The sequence below is a fragment of the Acipenser ruthenus genome, chromosome 5 (assembly GCF_902713425.1).
Source record: "Acipenser ruthenus chromosome 5, fAciRut3.2 maternal haplotype, whole genome shotgun sequence".
NCBI lineage: Eukaryota > Metazoa > Chordata > Actinopteri > Acipenseriformes > Acipenseridae > Acipenser > Acipenser ruthenus.
Genome location: NC_081193.1, coordinates 77,182,576 through 77,202,504, shown reverse-complemented (window position 1 = coordinate 77,202,504; position 19,929 = coordinate 77,182,576). Strand labels below are relative to the sequence as shown.

General features: G+C 36.9%; 1 long non-coding RNA gene across 2 annotated transcripts; it reads left to right on the top strand.

The window, feature by feature from the left end:
* The first annotated feature begins 8,549 nt into the window (after positions 1 to 8,549).
* On the top strand, positions 8,550 to 12,323 carry LOC131737241 (uncharacterized). Of its 2 annotated transcripts, XR_009328814.1 has the most exons (4): positions 8,550 to 8,642; positions 10,443 to 10,469; positions 11,255 to 11,395; positions 12,181 to 12,323. It is a non-coding gene; the product is annotated as an uncharacterized LOC131737241 (long non-coding RNA). The 2 variants fall into 2 exon arrangements; XR_009328815.1 differs by lacking the exon at positions 10,443 to 10,469.
* The last annotated feature ends 7,606 nt before the right edge of the window (positions 12,324 to 19,929 follow it).

Below are 19,929 nucleotides of genomic sequence, written 5' to 3'. Positions count from 1 at the left end.
AGAAAGGAGAGAAATGTACCATGAGCAGCCAAGCTTCAATAATAAACCTCATTTCAGTTGGAAGATCGAATGCAATGCTGATGAGATAACCATATATCAGTTTGCAATAATACGACATGTAAGTGATAACAATAAACAGCATATGCACATCTGGTTTACAAAAGACTATTCACATCTTCAATTATTATATATATTTATTCATATATAATAATTCCTTCCCCCGTCACACATTGCTTGCTTGTGATTGCAGGAGAATCCTGATTTACCTGCTGTGATGTGCAGTGGTTGAAGTGTTGTCTCTCCCCTACGTGGGCGCTGTGTATCCTGTAGTCTGCAATGTGGAGCTCTTTCCACCAATGAACTGCTTGGTACCGTCGGGTTGTCCGCGGTGGGCCGGATACTGGATTCCCTCTGGCGTGGAGTGCAGAGTCCTAGGTTCCACCCACAATAAAACATTGTTGCCAAAATGTTTTTCTTTAATAGATGTTGGAAATAATTACCATTGTTCTGGCTATTGACTTTGTAATGCAGCTTAATTGTCGTGTAATGGCTTTCAAACAATGAATATATTTTTGAATTGGTTATATTGGATTTTTACAGACTTCTAATGTAAAGGTGCCAATACTTCTGGCATGAACAAATATATATTTTTTATTTTTTATAAAGATTGTTTGTTAAATAAACTACTAGAACTTGTGTATTTTGGTCTTTGTCATATTAATTAGTGGTGCATTTTCACTACTGTAAATGCTTGTATTGAATGTGCTGTCTTGAATTATCTTATATTAACTATAGGGTGCCAATACTTTTGTCTGCTACTGAATATGGGTCTTAAATGTGCAGTGTAGAAAAAAAGCGTAATATCTTAAACATGTATTTTAATTTTGAAACATGACATCATCTGTTACTACACTAGATAAAACATTTTTTTTTAAAAGTTCTCAGTTTGCTTGTCTTGCCTTCTAGGAAATCTGTTATACTTGCACGGCAGTTTCTTCTGGGTCAAAGCATCTTACTGGCTGCAAAGCATGTCAACATACTGCACATATCATTTTAATATGCATGGGATTCACACTACAACACAAGGCTCATTGAGTAGCAACTGGAAAATTACTTGTCTAACAGAAAGAATGAGTGCCATTTGGTTTCATCCATATGTGTTCTGGATGATTGCATGAGGTGCCCTAATGGTCTTTCCCTCTAGTCTACGGTATTCCTTGCACACTATTACCACTACTGTTTGGCCAATTTACAGAGCTCTCTGTCAACAAAGAGCAGATGGTTTTCACATAAACAAACAAAGACTTCAAACTTTTAGTGACAAGTTCAGAAAAAAAAAAAAATCAGTTACTGTAAATTGCTGCCAGTGTTTGTCAGCTTGCTGAATCAACACACAGCTCCAAGGTAGTGTGGTATTTTCTGATCTATCTTTCACAGTTACACAAGACATGAACGTGCGGGTGGGCTTTGTGCAAGTCTTAGATTACAAAGTGAAACAGTTCTATTAAATTGTGATTCAGTGCATCTGGACTCCTGAGCACTGGGCAATTACAAGTTCAGTTTCCAGACACTCATAATTTTGATTCTGCTTCTTTGAGTTTTGTAGCTTAGATAGGGTTAGGAATTGTATAAAAGGCAGCTTGATGTCCCTGGGTGAATGATTTTTCATTCATATCACATGCAGTGAAAAGCTGGTGGGATAAATGTTGCATGATTCAAGAATTAAATACAAAGGCCAGCTTGAAAACACAATTAATGAATATGAAAATGCCACTAGTGCTGTCTCAGCATGGAGAGCCGATTGTAAAAACACTACAACATCATTAAAATAACAAAATAAAAAGGGATGGAAAAATCAATGTTTCAGTGAAGAGGCTTCAAGAGGTTGCAGTGATAGAACAAATCTTTTTGCATTCATCAGATATTCCCAATTTTCAAGCAAGCACTTGCACTACATAATCAAAGCTATAAAATTAATACCCCCCCCCCCCCCCCTTATTTGTTTTTAAAAAACAGGATCTTGCAAGGTACCATCAATACTGCTACTTGGAAGGGTTTGATACCTTGACACATGATTTTATACGCTGCCTTCCATTTAGTCCACACATGCAAGACAAGATAGGTAACCTGTACCCCAACTGATGGCTTCAACTTTCTGAAGTGTACATTTTCCCAATATTAAATACCACCTTACCTTATATGGAGATGAGAAACAGAATGAGTATCAGTAAAATGAAAATAGGGGAGGAAAAAAACATGTTGTTGGTTAATTATCTTAGTCTAATAATGTGAAAATGATTAGTCTACTCTTGTTTCTGCTTAGATCATTGACAGTTTGCCTCTGGGGTGGAGTTATTACAGATTTTGTGCTGTTGTCAAGTTGCAATTAACATGTTTCATTCCCTTTTAAGTAATAGTAGTCGTTTCCAATCCAAATAATTGGTACAGTCCTAGTCCAGGGCAGGAGAACACATTGCTATTAGAGTAATCAAAATGCAAACATGACCTGCTGAGGGAATGCTGCATTCATATCTGCTAATCCCCTTTGTAATATTTCATTAGTGCTAAGGGATTAACAAAGTCAAAGCAAAATAAAGGAAATGTGCCGAGGGACTGATTTCTACAATAGATCATTTTGATGAATGATGAAAACAATTAATGTATAAAGACACACACACACACAATATGCATTACTGTGCTAACATTGGTGGCAGTTTTATGGAAATTTCTGAGCAGTAATTGCCTTAAAAATGTGTCTGTGTTATTTGTCTTATTTGAGTAATGAATAAATTAGTTTCAAAATTATATTCCTGGAAAAACCATACTGAGACTTTTAAATGCACTCTGGATAGCTACAAGCAATTATACCAAAATAATGGTAGCTTACTGAGGGCACAGAAAAAGACTGAAAATGATTTTTTTTTAAAACAGTATGTATAAAGCACACAATACATTATCTCAGGATCTTGACTTTAAAAATATAAATAAATAAACCACATTTGATTTTGAGGGTGGTGAAAGATGTAAGAGTCACAATATGATATATTTCTGTTTTCTGTTTTTATCAATGTGTTCTTTTTTGTCTTACTTTCATACAGTACAGTTATTTTCCAAGTGGGAATGCCCTTCACATATTTCTGTATAAACTGCAAGGTGTGAACAGGCTGTGACAGACTGGTACCTCCTGGGGAGAACTCAACAGAAGCTACCTCAGAAGCTTTTATTGCCTTCTTAGCGGTGAGTAAGGAGTTGAGGCCAAAGCCGCAGGACTCAGCAGGTGTTAAATCTGGAAGAAAAAACCCATCCAGAATCAATATGTGTCAGAATAATGGACAATATTTCAAAGGGCATAATAATAGGGGCATGCTATAGACCGCCAAATTTAGATACTGAGCAAAATAATCTGTTATACAATGACATTAGAAAAGGAGAAGCCATACTAATGGGGGATTTCAAATTCCCCCATATAAAATGGGAAAACCCAGTGGGGAGCACGACAGCCGAAACTGAAATGTTAGAAAAGACAAATGACTGCTTCCTAACAGAATTTGTCAAGGCACCGACTAGATTTAGTCTTTTCAAATAACGAAGACAGAATAACTAAAACAGAGGTCAGAGAACCATTGGCAATCTCAGATCACAACATGGTCTCATTTGAAGTGCTTTTTAAAACCCAAAAAATAACAACTAAAGCTAAGGTTTACAATTTTAAAAAGGCAAACTATGAAGGAATGAAACAGAGACTAACAGAAGTAGATTGCAGTAAAATAGAGAAAACATCCACAGAGAAAGGATGGCTATTTTTAAAAAATGTAGTACAAGAGGCGCAAATCAAATACATTCCAAGAGTAGACAAATCAAAATCTAAAACAAAATGACCAAAATGGTTTAATAGATCTATTTAAAAATATATTCAGAGAAAAAAAGGCACTTTACAGAGCGGTTAAAAGGGACCGAGAACAAAGTACACAGAAAGAGTGTTTGAAACTGCAAGTGCAAGTCAAAAAGGAAGTTAGAAAGGCCAAGAGAGAGATAGAAATGAACATTGCCAAAGGGGCTAAAACCAATTCCAAAAAGTTTTTCCAATATTTTCCAAAACAGCAAAAGAACATTCAAGGAGGAAGTAAAATGGCAACATCACAGATGAAGAGAAAAAAATAACAAATATATTAAAAGATTACTTTTCACAAGTCTTTACAAAGGAGGACATGTTGACCTGTTTCTATCCAGTTTTAAATAACTTTAGCAGTACAGAGGCATCCTCCCAATAGTACTCAAAGAAATGAAAGAAGTTATTTACAAACCACTAACTAAGATCATGCAACAGTCTCTTGAGACAAGGGTTGTACCGACGAACTGGAGAATTGCACAAAAGGGGAGACAAAACCGAACCAGGTAACTACAGACCAATGAGCCTGACTTCTGTTATATGTAAACTTATGGAAACTATAATAAGATCCAAAATGGAAAATTACCTCAGTATCCTGAGGGAGATCGTGTCTAACTAACCTCTTGATATTTTTGAGAATGCAACATTGACAATGGATAATTGCAAAGTACATAACATGGTTTATTGAGATTTCCAGAAAGCTTTTGACAAAGTCCCACATAAAAGATTAATTCTCAAACTGAACGCAGTAGGGATTCAAGGAAATGCATGCACATGGATTAGGGAGTGGTTCGCGAGGTAACCAGTGGAGTACAACAAGGATCAGTATTAGGTCCTCTGCTACTCCTAATCTACATTAATGACTTAGATTCTAGTATAGTAAGCAAACTTGTTAAATTTGCAGCAAAGGTCATTAAAAATTATCTAGACAGCATTCAGAACTGGGCAAATTACATTTAATATAGAAAAGTGTAAGGTACTGCATGCAGGCAATAAAAATGTCCATTATAAATACCATGTGGGAGATACTGAAATTGAAGAAGGAATCTATGAAGAAGATCTAGATTTCCATTACACGAGAGTAAATGTTAAAACTTCATGCTGATTTGAACTCGGTTCTCGCGAAGATAAGCACCAACTAAGATGTAGCTTTACAGTAAACTAATGTGATCCATATGTGTCTCCATCCATATGGGAGATACTGAAATTGAAGAAGGAATCTATGAAAAAGATTTAGGAGTTTATGTTGACTAGACAATGTGGGGAAGCTATAAAAAAGTCCAACAAAATGCTCGGATATATTGTGAAAAGTGTTGAATTTAAATCATTTAAATGTTCAATCTCTCGTGTGAACATTTCATTTGTTATGCAGATGGTATCCCTTGCATGTACTGTACTGCATTCTGTCCCATTGCAAGTCAGTTTCACACATGGCAAGACATCTGATCTGACATATAACTTGTGATAGGCACTGATGTTTCACAGAGGAGTAGTCTCAAAAGTTATGACTCTGAGAGCCATTCTGGTATGAAGAACTGTCTTCATTTCAGATTAGCTAACAAACTTCATTAAAAGAATGAGAGGTGGCAAGATACCTAGCAAACTTCCATCAAATTAGCGCAGCCCTGGCAATCCTCCCTAAGAAAATGAGTTTAATGTATTTATTAACAAGTGAACCACAGAAGCACCACACAAGTGACACAGGGTGTTTTTTATTTGGTGTTTCACTTTTGAACATTCACAGATCTGTTCACACTAATGATTTAATTATGAAAATTTGCAGGAAGGGGGGGTATGGTACTATATGAATGATAATATGCCAAGTTATTTGCTATTTTTTGTCTTTTCATAACACAGCTTATTTTATATTAGTCAATAGTTTCACAGCATCTCCAGTACAGTATTTCTTATGAGTAGCCATTGGGGCTACAAAGGGAATACCCTGTGCTTTTAAGTGTAGTGTATATCTGGAAACAAATAAAACCTCTTATATAGTTTCTAATAATAATAGTAAATTGCTCTCACTAAGAACAGGCCTCGAAATATGTATTCCACCGAATGCTTTTATATATCTTTTTTTATGGGCTGTATTAAAGCCTAATGACTGTTTTCACTTTGTCTTAAACTACTATTAAATAATTCAACTGTACTTGAGAAAGGTCACTGACCACCATATAGACCTTTAAAAAGCTTCATTGCTCGCCTATTCTGGAAGTGGTAATCGCCATCTGCTAATAACCCACACATTGTACGTTTTAATGCAAAATCTTTATTCTTTGGGGAGTGGAGAAAGTGTGGTCACAAGCATATCTAACGGTGTTGCAGGTACTGTAAGACCACAGAATTAGAAGCACTGGGATCAGCAGCAAATCTGGTTTGGGTTACAGGCAGTGGCTTGGTGTGAACTGGCAACCCCATGGTTCCCAAGCGAGCGACAATGCAAAGGGACTGGTAAAATAAAGCAGGCTTGTCAAAAATGAATGTAATAGAAAACAAAAACAAACATATAAAATGTCTCAAAAAAAGACCGAAAATTAGAATCATGAGAAGACATGTTGTGAAAGCAGGAAATTTAAATCATTAATTAAAATGCAAGAGCAATTTCTAATATCCAAAGCTCCCTTTTTACAACACGCCTCTATATAAAATATAATATTTAACAATTTAACAGTGACTATATCCATTAATGCAATGGAGATGTAGCTCAATAAGTGATCACAAGTTAAAAATTCTTGCAGATCAGAGCTTAATAGTCTTTGAAATGGATAGCTATTTGAGACCGGCCTAAAAATGATTAGTAGAGGGCATGCTGATGATCCCTCCCCAGCCCTTGTTAAAGGACAGCTTTGCATTGCAATGAGCGGATTTGGTGCTGGACCTATTCATTTGTATAATTTGATCTGAATAGTAAATTCTCTAGAGCCCAACTGCTGATCCTAGTCCCAAGAGGAAAGGAAACATTTAATTGCATTTCCATAAGAAACCATCCCCTGCCCAGCACACAGTCACACATATGAAATGGATCTGAAGGCAATCTAAGGGCCATACTGGCATCTCAGCACTTAAGCAAAATGAACAAGTCCATCCATATTCATTGGTAATTAATGACTTTGCTGTACTGAGCAATCCTAATGTTTTTAGAGCCTGCATTGTGTATCAAGATGCAGCTTGTTTTTACTTTTAAAAATGTATCCTCTTGTCTTGTGCATCTAGATACATAGGCTTAACAAATAATTAAAAACCTGAACTGATTTTAGGTGTGCGGTGGTGTGGGATGCTTTGTGATTATGGTCTATAGTTAACCTTGTTCTGTAGTACATTGCAAAATGATCATCACAACTGAGAATGACATGCCAATTACTGTAGCACAATACGATACAAGTAAGACATTTTGCCTTTTATAAAGCATAGCACTATTGTTGAGCACATAATGGTTGCAGTATTTGCCTGCTGTGCTCACTGGATCATGCTTAGTGCATGAAAAGCATGATTTGACTGAATGTTATTATTATTATTATTATTATTATTATTATTATTATTATTATTATTATTATTATTATTATAGCACCCCTACCAGCCTTATGGCGGAGTTGCTAATAATGAAATTAAAGAACCTTACTTAAACAGCCTGATGAGCCCTTGTTCCTGGGTTAGTGTTGATAAACACCTGGTCAAAGCTTTATAGTACACTAATAACAGTTGTATAGACCCCAGACTGCAGCTGATGCATAGTTCACACACCCTAGGCTCTGTAAGTCGCCTTGGATAAAGGCACCTGCTAAATAAACAAATAAACAAAACCATTTAGGGGCAAGTTTAGTGGAAAACTTTCTGGAGGCATCAGATAAGGGGTGAGATATTATCCAGACTAACTCACTTTCTTCATACTGACAGCGTTGTAATTCAGAGCTTGCCGTTTCTGAGCTTTGGAAACGATCCCTCACCTCTTCGGCAATCTGCTGCTGAAGATCTAGCAGTTGGTAGAGATCGGTGGATGGAGCAGGAGCAACAGCGATGAAACGGTCCAATGGGCCTCTGATGGTCCTTCCGAGTGCTAGTACTGCAGGAGAGAAGCCAGTGGTTTCATGTTTGGCGGTGTTGCGGGCAAAAAGGAACTCATGTAGCCACTGATCCCACAACTGATGGTTTTTCCAAACAAAGGATGCAACCATGGTTGTTAAGGTGCGGTTTACACGTTCCGTCAGGTTGGTCTGTGGTTGGTAGCTGATGGAAACTACAATTGCTTAAATTCAGCCGGAGCTGTCTGGAGTGAGCTCTGTATTTCCAAACCTTAAGTTCAGCCTGAGGTTGTTCCGTTGTGGAAACAATACAAAATTCAGCTTTACTATAAATAATTATGCAACAATTTATTTTACTGTGCAATTTATTTGCATGCAGGCTGACAGACAACACATACAGACGGCTGACACATAATGTAAACAAGCTCGTCTTTCTGAAGTAATCCAGCTGCTAAGGTCAAGGGAATCGCGCGCATGACCGTTAATTTGTTTAGGGTTAATTTATGTGTGACAAGGGTTAGTGCAATTTCAATTTTTTCAATTGTACTATTAATTTTTGAAAAAAAAATAAGATCACACATTTTTTCCAAAGAAAAAGGCGAGGTTGGCTGCACAGCACTGAAACTTATTATCCACAATGCTTTGCGCGGTATGAGCAGGAATAGGCGCCATTTACCTGCAGGCAGATCACGGATCAGCCAGTTTGATGTGCAGAGGAGAGTGCAGTGTGTCAGGTAAGGGTCATTTTAAATTCTTAACTTAAAACATATTTGTTTGTTTATATATTATTAATTTACTGTGTCCTGGCTGTAGCCTAATTGATAAGAGTGGATGGAATTGACTGAAATCCCTTTAAAAAAAACTTTTCTAAATACTGCACTGCTGTTTTGGCGATTGATCAAATAATTTAAAATATTTAATGTAATTATGGGCTATATTGTGATTTGATGATATTGCAAATCAAGACGTGAATAGGTTATTTTGAATTGAGAACATTACCAGTAATATTGTGATGAAGTACATTTTTGACAGGGTAAATATTTTCCTCTGTGCGAATTTAATTCTTCTGATGATATTTTATTTATAAAACACTAGGTTGAACATTTCTTTTCATGATCGGGTCTTCTGCAGAGCATTAAAACTTAGCAAGGTGTACATATATATTTTTTAACATTATACAGTTCAGTGTTCTTATATGTTTATTAGTTAAACACACCATTTAAAAATAAAAATCGCTGTTCAGATTCTGAACGTGTGTTTTCATAATGTCGTATTTTGTGATAGTGCTTTACTGAGAAATAAAAAAAAAGTTTACTAATTATACGAAATAATTAATATTCAACATCCATGATATTCTCTTGCAGAAATGTTTTGTTTTTATTTGACAGTTATTACTATATTTTCATATCCATTTTGCTGTTCATAAACGGCCCAATCTTTTCTTTCCAGATCTGTAGCACTGTGAACTTTGCATTGGTTTATACAGTTGTTTTGACACAGAATATGTTTTGTACATTTTAATTTGAACATAGGTACTATTTTTCATGCGTTTTACATAAAAAGCCACAACAACTAAAACGAAACAATACGAAATGTAACTTTCCGTTATGAAATTGCTATGAAAATGGGATTTCTCGCGCCAAGTTGCTCTCGTTCTGCGGCGGGAAGCCGGGGCTGCAGAGCACTGGCTGAGTTGTATCGGACAAAAGTCTGTCCAATATGGCGAGTGATGGGTCACGTTTATGCGCGCAGAAACCTGATTCCCTGCGCGCAGAAACCTGATTCCCTGCGCGCAGAAATGTGACCCTTCACTGGCCGTATTTGACAGACTTTTGTCCAAAATGGCCCTTCATACTCATAGAGTTGCAGGAAAGGACAGACAGACTGAGAAACTTGAGATTAATTAATAGTGTATTGTTTTGGTGTGGATTCTGGCCCCTCCCTGGAGTTTTTTTTTCTCTCAATAAATAAACCTTGAAATTAAACACCGTCCCCATTGTCCTGCTAATGTGAAAACTTTGTATTCAAAATACCTGCAAAAAATAATGAACATTTTATTTACAGAAAAAAAATCGCTATTATATAGGCTAATATTTAGAAAGCAATTGGGTTTGCGTGTTTTTATTTAGTCATTAAATCGCCTTGATTTATTTTATAAGCGGTGTAAGTAACACTTAAAAAAAAAAAAAAACTAAACACATTTCTGCAACACTTTCAGAACAACTTAATAATAACATTAAGCGTTATTAGCTAAACTCTTTAGTGTTTTAAGAAAAAAAACAAAAAAACACATTGACTTAAATAGGCCTAAGAAAATAATTTAAGAAAATAAATATGTCCCGCCTACAGGGAGGCAATCTGTGAGCTCTGATTTGCGAATTTGACAGTACAGCTAGTGATACACGTTCTATCAGTCTCCTCATTCCATCCAATGTCCTATCAGCGAAGTGTTACTTACATACAAAGTTATGATTATTTGTTAGTATGAATCTCTCAGATGTCCTGTTAACCATGTTATTTGTTATCTTTTACAGATATTTGGGTTGGCTGCTTCGTGTCAGGTGCGTTTTCAGTACAAAGAATGAGAGATTTGACACTTCGAGAACAATGTGCTTCTGTGATGCTGATGTTTCAAATCTTTGAGGGATGATGTTTTTTGGCTTTGGTAAACAAAAATGCTTCTAAATACAGTATACCGATTTGGTAATTTGAAATATTGTTTTTCCTCTTCGGTGTGTGTGTTAGCTAGAAGATGCTCCATTTCTTAAACAAACATTGACGTGTAACTTGGTGACCAGATAGCAAGGGGAGGCATTGGGTGGTAGGCTTTATTATTGCAAAACGTGTGTAGTGATAAATGTTGTGCTTTTCTAGTTTTTTTTTATTTTGATCAACACATTACGTTTGTTTACAATATTATATGTAATAGCAATGCTGCCCTGAGACTGATAATTGATTGCAATCACAAAATCCCTTTAATTACACTTTCGCCATAGTGTAATGTTTTTAATTTGTGTCACCTGTGGGCTTTTCTGACCAGATGATCAATCTAGCAGCTAAAGTTGGGACAGAATTCATGACCAGTCAAACTGACAATGCACTCTTCTTACATACCCAACCTGTTAAAAAGTGCACCATGAGGCACTTCATATTTTAAGGATTGTCTATTGTTGATTTATATATAAATAAAGCTGTATAGTTCATAAATAGAATATTGGCTAAGTTTAACAGGTTACATTTGTAGACCGGGTGTAATAAATTGTACAAGAATTCAGACTAATGGCCATCTTTTAAATACTGCTCATGTAAACATATTTTCTGAAAAAACATCCATCCTTTATTTCAGGTTGGCATGCTTTCCGTAATTGGAGGTGAAAACCTCAAAGCTACTACCTGGAGGCTGATGAGCACAATGTACAGTTCGACTGGGTTGGACGAGGTGTCAAAAGTGCTTTCAAGGATCTTCTTCTGAAAAACATCATTTTCAGTAAATAATTTTTTCTTAAAAAAATTATATATATATATATATATATATATATATATATATATATATATATATATATATATATATATATATAATTTATTATGAAATTAGTATTTTAAATATATAAAAAATAAAAGGCAAACTTCCCCCCAGGCTGCACCACAAAGCACTGGCTCTTAGGGGTTAACCCAAAGATCAAACTTCCATCTCCAGGGTCACAATGCACCAACAGTTACATACAATTTAGAGATTTAAAGTACTTTCAATGAGTGTTCAATTTAGTATCAATCATTTTTTACTTTAAGTTTTAAGGGACTATTTAAAAAATAAGAAGTATTTAGGTCAATATTGAACAGAAGGATATTATATCAAATAAGTCAAACAAAATGTCAAAACCATCTTTTTAATTTAGTTAGTTAACCCATTTTATAAGCACATAAGGTACTCTGTGGTGTGATGTACTCTAATATCATCACTTCCCAAGTGGCTGAACAGACTCGTCTTTGCCTCCTGATTTACAGCACTGGGGCCTGTTGAAATTAGTGTATCACACACTTGTAAGAAAATGATATAATAACAGTTTCTACAATATTTTGTGTGAATCAGATTAATTTACACAATTATTAAATACTTTTCTGACAAGGGTGTGGAAACATTTGAACTAAGAGAATTATTTGGTTTTCTAATTGTCCCTTGAAAATACTGATATTTGAGGAATAGTACTAAAAAGTTAACTTCATAAAAACATTTGTGTAAGTGGAATAACAGATATGTGTTTTCTTATTCAGGAGCTGTAAGGGCTAATGTTTTTACAAAGAGTGCCACGGAGGAGCCTTTCAGCCTTGGCAATGAACTGGCTACGATATGCCAAAGACCGCAGTGGAGGCAGGAGGCAGAGGTCAGAGGCTGCTGCAGCATCTCAAGAGATGGGAGGTGTGTTTTTTTTTTTTTGTAAGCTTTTCTAATAAAACATTTGATCACAAAAAACAATATGGAAACTTAAATAAAAAAAGTGACATTACAAGACTTGTGTTTTTTTTTTTTACCTTACTACTAAATAGATCAAATCAAATAAATCAAGCAGTTTGTAAAAAATAATTCTGTTAACATTTAAAATTTTGAAATATTTATTTATTTGTGATGGTAATCTGAGAGTAACAAATGTTTAAGACCTAATTAGCTAATAATCTCAATTAAACTACTAATGTTTAATGACATAGGTCCAATGTACTGTCTGACAATTAGCCAACATGGGGCCAATTTTGGTATTTAATATTGGGCCATTTTTTTTGGGCCAATGTAGTGCCAATGAGTAAAACAATGTTGTGCCAATGTTGGGCTCTGACATAGGGCCAATTTACCGTCTGACATTGGGCCAACATAGGGCCAATGTTAGCATGTTTACTGGGTAGTAGCTTATTGATCCCAGAATCTCATCAAGCAGCTTCTTGAAGGATCCCTGGGTGTCAGCTTCAACAACATTACTGGGGAGTTGGTTCCAGACCCGCACAATTTATTTATGGTGCATTCCTTTGTTTCTTCTGGAAGGGAGTTTTGTCACTCCACTGTTCTCTTCTAGAAGCCCGGTAGAGCAAAGAAGAAAGGGTCTTTAATTGAATGTGACATCAGTTGCCATGGTACTGGCTATAAACAGTCATTTTGCCCAGTACAGACCCACAGTTATATAAGTTTTGCATTTGTTTCACGCAGAGTTACATCTATTTTTTTACTATGTAACATTTACCCTGGCTTCTATCCTTGAACCTTCTGAAACTACTTTTTTTTTTTTTGATTCATGCAATCCAGGGGTATTTTCCAGCACGTAAAACGCTGCAAACTCAAGGGATGTCTTCCACTGACGGGTTGAAGGAATAGAAACTAAATATTGGTCAATTCCAGACAGGTTTCCCAGAGGTTAATTATTTTGAGTTTTACTGAAATTTGATGAAGATTTATACACTAGAGAAGGGTTACACTCAACATCCATATCACTGACCTTAAATAAAGCTCAAAGGAATTCGGAAGCAGTTTGCTGCCCAAGTCTCCATCAACCAGCAAAGGGGTCTCCCATGAGACGAGTTCTAATAGGTCATAACCCTCCCATGTGAGCCCAAACCTAATACTAAATGCCTATTATGGAACGTACTGGAGCTAAGGATTAGCGAGTCATTAAAAAAAATAGGTTACTGTTAAAGGGCTTTGTTGGGATGGAAACCAGAATGAATGGTGGTCGGCCGGATTCACCTTGTCCATTGCGTTCAAGGCCTCCTCTACTGTAGGGTACTTCCCTCGGATCCCCTTCAGTTGGACCTCAGGCGGTCCTGCAGCTTCTCCCCTCCATGTTTAGCCACTGGAGGGTGCTGGGGTCTAAATGCCATCTCACGGCCACCTCCATGTCTCTCTATTCACTCACAAAAGAAAAAAACATTTTCTTCCAAAAAAAAAAAAAGTGTACCCACAGTACCTGTTCTGGCCTGGGTCCGTGGAGGCGCTATAATCCCACGCTGAACACCACATGCGACAGGACGGCTGAATGGTGCCATACCCAGACCAGGAAGCTGACAAAGAGGCAGGTACTTGCGGATTGAAAGCGCTGGTGGACGTTTTTATTGAAATAACCAAAATAAATCAAAAGAATGTACAAATACCACAGCTCACAGAGTCAAAATAAAAAGGTTAAACAAAAACAAATCTCACACACAAATCATTTTCCAAAACCAAGTACCATTCTGGTCCTCCCAACATGCCTAGCAATTGTATTATTATTAGTATTATTTAAAAAAAATTCTTTCTTTCTTTCTTTCTTTCTCCTTCCAACCACCCACTCCAAACAAATTATTTTTCTCCCCTTATATCCCATGTGGCTGGAACCTAATTAATCATCCATTATTCAATAAAGGCTCCAACCACATTCTCACATTTTTTTGGCAGGGATAGGAATTAACCCCATCCCTGCCAACCACCACCAACACACAAACCAAACAATACATCTTTTTACAAGTAGGGCTCTCCTCTGCCCTGCTATACTATGATACGATGCACTTTCACAAAATTCACCAAAGATGTAGACATCCAATAATAAAAAAAAGTACTTGGGATCATTTATTGAAACTGGAGGTATTCTCACATATTAGCTGTAAAACTATTACTCTGCAAGATGTAATTGTATTGTAACTCCAGACTTTAAAATACAGCACTGATGACTTAGTCATCGTGCCTGAGGCACCGAAAGGGCTACATTGGCCTTTGTGCTCCTGCAGGTTAGGCAGGAGAATCATCTGAGGATAGCTCACCTCATTGTGCTTCAGCACCTTCAACTGGTCAGGTGCCTAATGAGTCAGGCTCCAGGTGTTGTAATGCTTCATTTGAACTGGGAAAATAGGTAGAAAAATGTGCAAATTAACTGATAAAATACTGAAAAAGATAGCAGCCAAAGAATCCTGTAAGAATGTGTTGCTTATCCCTGCCACGGAGCATCTTGTCAAGGATACAGTCCCTTTTACATTTCACATTGACAACTCATAAGTCACCCCATCTCATCAGAAACTGACTTTGGAACATTGCAGATAACAGAGAGACGTCCACATGTGAACGATTGATTTATGACGTGTTGTTGTCACATTATTTCAGATAAATTGCTGCAGTTGCCTCTTGGTGCTATTGGATGCTGCTACCAATCATTAGAAAAGCTGACCCTTGCTCGGCAGCAAAAGTAAGTAGGTAAGTACAGTTATATAATTATATAGCGCCTTTCATACAGCAGTATCTCAAAGCGCTTTACAAGTCAATAAAAACAATACCAACGGCAATATTACAGTGAAAAGATTGTGCCAAAATGAAAAACAAAATAAATAAATAAGTAAATAAATAAATATATTTTTCTATGCAATTGTGACAGAAATATAATCTTGGTTGTAAATCTCCCTCCCGACCTGTGAGGGCGCTAAGCAGCGAGGGCCGAGGTCTTTGGACAGGCTGGCCTGATAGTTCTTTCCCTGGGTCGGGAAGTCGGTCAGTCTGGAAGAAGGCTCCGTTGCAAGAACGTATTGACTTGGAAGGAAAACAATGTAACAGCTGCATTCGTTTACCAAGGGGTCATGCGTGACAGCATATAACGGGGACAGAGAATCGTAATCGGTTCCTTCGCTTGGTTTGTGTTTTTTAAACCTAGAAGGACAGTGAGAGACCCCAAAAGGATTGTGACCAGTATTGTTTTTTGTTTGTTTGTTCTGTCTGTTGTTATTTACTCAGTGCACTACACATTGTTGTGTATTGCCGGAGATTATTATTTGGTCACCAGACCCGGATACAATTAAAAAATGTTTCAAACTCTGTTTCATTACTGCACTGCATTACCCCTGCACCTGCACATACTACTTACCACTTTGCCACAGTAATGTATTTATTTATTTATTTATTTTGATTTATATTTATTTATTTTTAGATTTTGGCACAAATTATATCCTCCATAGTAGTGACTACAGCACTCTCCATAGAGGCCGAATCGCCAGAGGCCTGCTTCGCCCACCCTGTGCCAGTAGATTCGCTGTCGTCCAGTGAGCTCTGCACGAATGTGACGTGCATTTTTACAGATGGAAATCAAAGAATCAGCTGCAAGACATACACAAATATGCTTATGTTAATGCGTTGCAAGAATGCTCTCAAAATGATTGGAGTCTCGAGGTTGATATTTATGCTAATAACTTGCGAAAGTCAGTTAACTGAGTGCGAAGGTTGTTGCCAGTTATTGCAAAAAAAAACACACGCATTTTAGCCTAAGAGGGAATGCTGCTGCTCACTTTCCTTTTTTTACTAAGCATCGGCACAGCTGCATTTTGAACAAGCTGTAACCTTGAAAAGGCATGGTCTGGTAACCCAGCCAAAAGAGCATTGCAGTAATCGAGTCTAGATGAGACAGAAGTATGAATTAGCTTCTCAGAATCCGGCAATAAAAGACAAGACCTAATCTAAGCAATATTTTATAGATGATAAAAAGACACTTTGGTGACATTACGGATATGAGCCTTAAAACATAAATCAGAATTCACAGAAGTATATAGCTGTGTGTCATCAGCATAACTGTGAAAATGTACACTTTGTTAACGTATCTCCCCCAGCGGTAGCATGTATAAAGAAAATAATATGGGACCTAGAATGGAACCCTGGGGAACGCCACAGGTAATTGTAGATAATCCTGATGCTTAATCTCCCAAGGAAACAAAATTCAGTCTATTAGTAAGATAGGATATAACACTAGAACGACCAAGGCTATCATTTTGACCATTTTTGGAATTTAAATTTAAATACAGAGCTGTGCTTTCCTGACTTATCCTAAATATATGTACTAATTACCCTGACAGAGAAAGAATTGCAGAGCTACAAAAATTAGGGAGATAAAATACAGTCATACCTATTCCGACAGGAGCGGTCAAATTGACCGCTACATATAAAACATATTGTAACAATGAAATGTTGCTGTAGTATTTGTATTTATCAGTCGGGACTTGTTGCCATGTATTGAAGTTTGATTATATCAGTCTGTATTCCTCAAGTAAGCGGTCTTCTGACATTTCTATTGTTTCAATGAGGCTCCTGATAGCCCATCAATCAGCCTTGACAGCTCACGGCGCCTGTCTGACTTTCTGCACTCTGGTTACTATAAGTCACTCATTTTTGTAAGAAATTAATTGTTACCCCAATACACATTGAAAATGGATCGCAGAAGACGCAGGACAGCAGTGTTGGAATTACTGCAAAGTTTACCAAACAACGATTCTGATGCAGCAGAGACGGACAATGATGAATCTCGCTCTGAAGCAGACTGGGTTTGCGATGATGAATCTTCCAGCAGCAGTGACACTGAGGGTGCAGGAGATCCCATGGGAGAAAAAGCAATCCTGTGGCAGCCCCTGCAAGGATGCCAGCCACTTCACCTGCATAAACCCCTCCACCTGATCGAACCGCTACTTCACATGAGGCAGCTGCTTCTCCAGTGGTAGAGCCAGCACCACCTGGCACCTTAAATTGACCGGTCATGGTTGTTCAAGGTATGCCTATAAACCTGGTTGTTCTAGTGTTATAGGAAATTTTTGTAAATTATTTTCAAATGTGACCATATCATACTCTGCTTCCTATAAATGGCTAACCTGGAACATCAAAGGTATTAACCACCCTATCAAACGCAAACGAATACAAAATTATCTCAAAAAACATAATATAGATATAGCTATTTTATGCACCTTACAGATATTGAACACTCCAAATTGAAATGGGACTGGGTGTGCCAGGTGTTCTGTTCCCCATTTACCTCTAATGCAAGGGAGGTAGCCATTTTGATAAGTAAAAAACTACCTTTTCAATTGCTTTCTGTTGATTAGGACAAGGGGGTACATATGTAATGGTTCGGGGCTCTCTCTTCACAGAACCTATTGCTTTAGTTAATATTTATGGATCCAATTATGATGACACTACTTTTTTCCAAGATGTATTTTTTAAGTTAACCAGCCTGTCCTCAGAAGTAATTATAGGAGGTGACTTTAATCTTGTCCTGGATTCGGTCTGGGACCAATCCTCAACCAGGCAAACTGCTTTGACTCGAGGGGCTATAGCATTAAAAAGGGAGATTAAAGATCTTGGTCTGATAGATATCTGGCGAGCTCAGAACCCCTCAGCATCTGAATACTTTTTCTATTCCCATGTTCATAATAACTATTCAAGGATTGATCTCTTTCTTATACCAGCAACAAAAGAACATGTTATAACTCGGTGTGCATATTTAGCTAAAACAATTTCAGATCATTCAGCCTTGTTATTAATAGTGCCCACCTCTGGAATACACAAAAGCCCTAAACGATGGAGATTTAGTTCACATCTACTTAATGATTCTGCCTTCATTAACTTTATAAATTAACATATTGAGTTTTTTTTGGAAACAAATTAGAACCCTTCAACCTCTCGTGTACTTCTATGAGAAATAATGAAGGCATATCTAATGGACCAGGTAACCTCTTATTCTGCAGGTAAGTGGAAGCAGTACCTATCCCAAGTGGCATCTCTAGAGGGAGAGATTACAGCCCTAAAAAATAACATTTTAAATCCCACGACAAATCTTTATTACAAAAATTGTCAGTAAAATTATTAGCTTTTAATACACTAACCACTCGTGAAGCAGGAAATGCTCTTACCAGAACCAAACAGCGATACTATGGGGATAAAATAGGCCTGGCAAATTAGAAAAGAAGAAACTAGCAGGATGAGAACCACAATCTCTGTGAGCAAAGTGTTTTTTTGTTAAAATGTTTTATTTTATTTTTGTTTAAATAAATGGCGCTGCAGCGCCACTTGCCCTGCAGCATTTGTGTCTGTGTTTGTTCCTGCATCTGGCCTGATGTCACCACTCAGCCATCCCTGTCACAAGCTTTTAGAGACTTCTATATGTCTTTATACACATCTCAAGCATAGTCTCAGATTAAACTCAATATTTTTTAGATAAGATGACTATTTCAACTCTATCAAGTGAAAATAGTGGTTTTCTCTAGAGGGAAATCACAGAGGAAGAAATTCAGCAGGCCATTACAGCTCTATCTGGTGGTAAATCACCAGGTCTAGATGGATTTCCCATCAAATTCTTTAAGACATTCTTTCCTAAATTAGCTAATCCACTTCTGAACATGTTTAAGAACTGCCCGATTCACTGGAACAGGCATTGATTACTCTGTTGCTAAAAACAAATAAAGATGCAAAACTATGTGGCTCTTACAGACCCATTTCTCTCTTAAACTCAGATTTTAAAATTTTATCAAAACTAGTCGCTCTTAGACTTGAAAAATACTTACCCAGCTTGATATCTGAAGACCAAACAGATTTTATTCAGAATAGAACACCATTTGATAATGTTAGAAGGCTTTTTAATATTATATACTCTGCTAAGAATCATGGATGCAGAGTTCTTTGCAGTTCAAAAAAAGATGAATATTGGCCCCAAGCTAATACAGTCGATTAAAATACTATATAAACAACCAGTGGCTCAGATATAAACTAACACAAATATTTCACCCCAATTTTCTTTATCACGTGGAACCAGACAGGGCTGTCCCTTATCACCTCTTCTTTTTGCCCTTGCAATAGAGCCTGTAGCCGTGGCAATAAAATCCCATCCTAATAGTTCTGGAGTACTGGTGGGTGAGCACTACCATACAATACCCATGTATACAGAAGACATTGTGTTGTTTCTAACAGAAACAAACCAATCATTGCCTGCACTGATTGAAATCTTAAAAGAATATGGGTCTTTCTCTGGATATAAAATTAACATTACAAAAAGCGTTATTATGCCACTCAATTCACCTGCAGGGGGGTGGTTATATCAAGATTTGCCCCTGTTGTGGGTTCCCCACAAACTTACTTATTTGGTTTTGCACAGTCCCAGTCAAATAGATGACACGTACTAACTTAACTATATTCCTTTACTTAAAAAGACTGAAGGTGAGTTCGATAGATGGAAGGCATTACCTATCTCACTGATTAGAAGAGTTAAT